Source organism: Perognathus longimembris, chromosome 2 (genome assembly GCF_023159225.1).
Source record: "Perognathus longimembris pacificus isolate PPM17 chromosome 2, ASM2315922v1, whole genome shotgun sequence".
NCBI classification, from domain to species: domain Eukaryota; kingdom Metazoa; phylum Chordata; class Mammalia; order Rodentia; family Heteromyidae; genus Perognathus; species Perognathus longimembris.
Genome location: NC_063162.1, coordinates 28,478,783 through 28,483,944, shown reverse-complemented (window position 1 = coordinate 28,483,944; position 5,162 = coordinate 28,478,783).

Genomic DNA, 5,162 nt, shown 5'->3' with positions numbered 1-5,162 from the left:
TCAGCTGACAATACAGCAGGATGAAGTATAAAAGGCTGGGAATGACTTGGCCCACTCAGCTCCACTCCTCTATTTTGTAACACTTAGGCTGGCTGTCCAGGTGGCCGGATGTCCTCCAAGAACAGTGGTTAAAAACCAAGCTTAAGAGTGAGAGTGGAGAGAACCTGAGAAATCAGCAAGGAGAAGGGGCTTGACTAAAGTAATACAGGAAGTGTCAGGGTGGGATTTGATCCCAGGACCCCTGGATCACTGGGCCCCTTTGGCTCAGGGCAGGAAATTCATTCAATTCCCTGCACTTGGGAAATAGCAAAGCTTGAGATGGTGGATTAGACCACTGTTTTTCTATTATATCCAGTAAATTCAACAGAAAGCCATTTCTTTTCCCAGAATGCATTGACATAGTTAAAACAGTTCTGCCTTATGTGTAACCGATCATTTAAGGATAAATGCACTAGTCCCGATTCTAAAACTACCACATAAATTCAATGCGGCAATGTAATATAACAGGGTGTGTGCACACATAGGCACAACTAGCTGTGAAATGGAGCGACCTCCTGAACAGAGCCAGACCAAGGTTCATTTTTTAAGCCAAAATGACTGGCAGGGGCTAACTCATTTTGGGAGTGAGTAGCCCCGAGCTTCAGTTGCAGGGGGTTTATAAAGGCAAAAACCACAAACAGGTGTAAGCAAGCATACAGAAGACAAAAGTTGCAGTTAACTTTATCTTGACATAGAACAGGTGTAGTTATAACCTACTATTCTCCTTCTGTTGTGCAGATGAATAGCAACCATTTTGGAGATGGATTCCAGGCAGGCCATTTGGTGATAAATACTGAAGTCCTGCCTGGAATCCACAGGAGTTACAAAATTTCTCCAAACCGAGATGTGGGTATGGTAAGTACCGGACATTGCAAGAACTGTGCAAGTTTTCTGGCAACTGTGACCTAAACACCGGGAAACTTCCGGCATCCTTGCCCTATAGCAGATCAGGGTCCCATGCTTACACTTCATTTCAGCTGTAAGACTGTGATAACTTTTTTGGTCCTAGTTTTGTGAAATCACAGTTGTAACAGTACTTTGATCGCAGAGTGAATCAGGCGTGGTGGCTCAAGCCTGTAAATCCTAGCTTTTTGGGAGGCAGAGATTGGGAGTTCTCTATTCAAGGCCAGCCTGGGCCTAAAAGTTTAAGAGACTCCAGCTCACTGGAGGTGACTGGGTACAGCAGTCCATGCCTGTCATCCCCAGCAACACAGGGAAGCATTGAAGCCCAGGCCTGTGGCAGATAAAACAAGACCCGATCTTCAGAGTTAGGTTATAACTACACCTGTTCTATGTCAGGTAAAGTGGGGCTGGAGGCATGGCTCAAGTGGTAGAGCGCCTGCCCTAGCAAGCATGAGGCCATGAGTTCAATTGCTAGTACTTTCAGTGGAAAAGAAACAACAACAGACAAATCTGAGGCAGAGTTCCCTAAACAGAGGACAGTTATTCATTTTATTCCTGAATGACCTCCACATTTGTTTCAAATACAGCAAATCCACTTCTTTGGTCCTGGAACAAAAATCTCCATCCTCCACACTCATCCCCCTCATAACATTGTTTCTGGCATAAAACCTGAAGTCAATAAATGGAAGAGATGGTTAGAGGTCCGTATCAACCTGTGACATTTTCCTCTTATCACCACCCAAAGAGATAATCAAAGCCACTTCTTTTGGGGGAACTGAAGACACTCCTCCCATCACCCATTCCTAACCCTGGAAGAGATCTCTTCTGGTGACTGAACAGGCCAACTTGTCTCACACTCCTGATGACCCATTGACAGGGTCACTGAGTGGGGGGCATTCTGGGTTTGGCCTCTAAGAGAAAGGGCCCCCCTGAGACTGTTCCCCAGCTCTTCTGGTTTCTACCCAGTGATTTACCGTGCATTGGGGCCACTGACACCTTTTATGCCCCTTCCTCTAGGCCAAAGGAACAAAACTAGTGGAGAGGTGGCCGGGATCCCATGCCTGGGTCACCTCTACAGAACTCTCCCATCGTTGATGGTGTCCCTTTGCCCCAGAAAACAAAACCTGGGCCCCTTGACTTTGGGTTACCCACACTTTGGCACCACCTCTGAAGCAATGGCCTGAATTTACGACACAATCATGAAAGACCACTTGAGGCTCCGCCTTCTTTCTCGGCTGCTGAACTTCATGTGGTCCAGAGTAAATCACCCTAATAGGCACTGGGCCGGCATTGTTGTAGGATGTTTTATACTCATGCTGTCAGTTATTTGGGGGTGGTGAAGTTAAATTGCCAAGTGTTGAGTTACCGTTGTTGCTTTTCCTTGCCTGGTGCATGATTACAGAGAGCCACAACAGCTAAAGGTAGGTTCAACACAGCATCTTTCTAGTAGTGAGGTTTATGAAAGAGAAGGAAAAATCCTACGTGGGTTTTAGGATTTCCTTTCTCTAACACTGGACAAAGCAGCTGCTTTTTCCTGGGAGAAGAGATAGCTTGCTTGGCTTACCAAGTAGTCCCTAGGCTTGCCATCCTGGTGAAGTGAGTGTGTTCTGGGTCCATTGGGTAGCCACACACCAGGCCTAGCTGGTGATGGGCCCTTGGTGTGCAGAGGTGGGCTAATGGAAATTGCAGTAGAGAATTTCTTGAATGTTTTCTCCACTCCCATCTATTCTCAGCTCAGTTTCATGAGGAAGAAATTGCATCTGGAGCCAATAGCTGTTTCACATCTGTAGCCCTGTGAGACTGCAAAGGCCCACTCAGAGCTCTTCATGAGTGGAGCCCCAGGGAGAAGCCTCGCTGCTAGAATGGCCAGTCCTGGTGTGCACCATCTATGAAGGTGTGAGCTCTCTCTACTGCCTGGTAGGGAAACATCTGGAACTCTTGGGTCAGGTAGATTCAGGTGATGGCTCCAGTCCTCAGTAGTATTTTTTTGGGGGGGGAGATGGGGGGACTGGTAGTGAGGATGTCAGCTTTTCTCATCCAGTGATGGAGGCTGGAGAAGGGCAGGGAGGGTGGAGAAGGAAATGGTGTTGACAGGAACCTCAGCAGCCTCTTTGCAGCCTGGGTAGCCCAGCCCTCACCTGTGCTTAGGGAGCCCCACAATGCCTTTTTCCCCTTAAGGCTTCTACCCTTCATCTATATCTTGTTTAGTGACCACAACACAGATTTTTATTTCATTATTGCACTGTAACTGCAACACAGATGCATTCTCGAGTATAAAATTCAAGAACTCTCCTCGCTTCTTCAGACTTCTATTGGTTTAGCTTCTTGTTTGGGATGCACTATCTTTTTATTTTTTAATTTTAGTTTTTTGATGGTACTGAGGATTGAATCCAGAGCTCACACTTGCTAGGTAAATGCCAGACTATGTGAACCACACTCCTAGCCCTTCTAATTTGCATTTTAAAAAAGATTTTTTTATTAGTATACATTAGCCAAACGTTCTTATAGAAAATGTACCCCATCAACCTCACTTTCTTTGTCACTCTCCCTAACTCTCCCTTCTCCCCTTCTTAAAATAATTTCCACAGGTTTTATTGTTCTACTTTCCTACATACATATAAAATCCTTTGACCATATTCACATCCATTTACCCTCTCCATTACCCTCTCCTTGATGCTGAAACCCATCCCCCAACAAAACAGGATGGAGAGAATGATGGAAGGGGTGACTGAACGGGAAGCACTAGATGCTAAGAAGGACATAACACATTGCAGCCCCCTTGTACAGCCTGTTGCAACCCACGGCAACTGGGGACAAGGCAGTAGTGGATACTGGACCATGCAATTGAGGTTTGAGGCACCAAGAGCCTGAAGTGTTCCGCCAGTTTCATGTGCCCTTGATCCATTTTACAAGGTATTTATTAGCGGTGTATGTGCAGAGAGTGAGGTCGCAATATCCTTGAAGTCACAAGCATCAATCATGTGGTACAATCTTACTCAAATGATAACTAGCGACTGTATCTTAAGAAGTAGATGTAAGCAGTAAATGACTTAGAATTTGCATAGGCTTCTGTCTATCTCCAAGCTCCCAGAAAGTTTGGGATGGAATTAGCCTATACCCAGGATAGAAATCTGAATTTCTATCAAGCCAGGACTGATTGACCTTTTCAGGAGATTCTCAGCATTCTGTGAGTTCATGTTGGGAGGAGGCATTCCAGCCTCCAAATTCTTTCAGGTCTCACAGCTCAGCTTTTGGGGGCTCTCACACTCTTGTACAATCTAGTGAAGTTCAGAAAAAATTAGCCAGGCACTGGTGGCTCACACCTGTAATCCTAGCTATTGAGGAGGCTGAGATCTGAGGATTCAGATTCAAAGCCAGCCCAGGCAGGAAAGTTCGTGAGACTCTTATCTCCAATTAACTACCAGAAAACTGCAAGTGGCGCTAGGGCTCAAATAGTACAGTGCTAGCCTTGAGCTGAAGAGCTCAGGGACAGCATCCAGGCCCAGAGTTCAAGCACCACAACTGACCAAAAAAAAAATTAGATTAAAGAGGTTCTCCTTGTTTATCAGGGTTATGAAGGCAGCACCTTTTCTTCTGGTGTGTGCTCTGCTTTTTTCTCTGGCAGACATTCCTGATGCCATGGCCAACCACAGCTTCAGGCCTCATCCTACCAGCCCAGGAAACTCACTGGACAGAGATGGCCTCTTCCCTGGAAGTTTCTGCAAATCTCCTCTCACTGGTATGGGCTATACGCTCATCTTAATGGCCAGGAGAAGTCAGAATGTTGGCCATCTTGGGCTGCCTTAACCACAAGGAGTAGAGGATGGTCAGGAAACACTGAGGTGCGAATGCCAAAGGAATGAGAAATATCACCAAAAGACACACAAATCCTTCAAATGACCACATCTCTTATCAAGATTGGAATGCTTTAGAACTCAGAAAGGGACATGGTTGAATATTCTAGTAGAATTACAGATGGAAACTGGGACTGTCTGGACAAATTGGAAGATGCGGTCCCCTCACTGGACTCCTTAGAGGGGTTAAGTCAGGTATAAACATCATTTCTAGAATTTTCTATCTAAAAGCAGTGTCTAGGACTCCCAGTTCTTAGACGCCTCTCTATGGAGAGTCTGTACTCTATGGAAAGTCTCTATTCTACTTTTGCTTTTAATCAACTTGATGGTTTTTGTTTTCAATTTTGTTTTTGTTTGTTTGTTTTG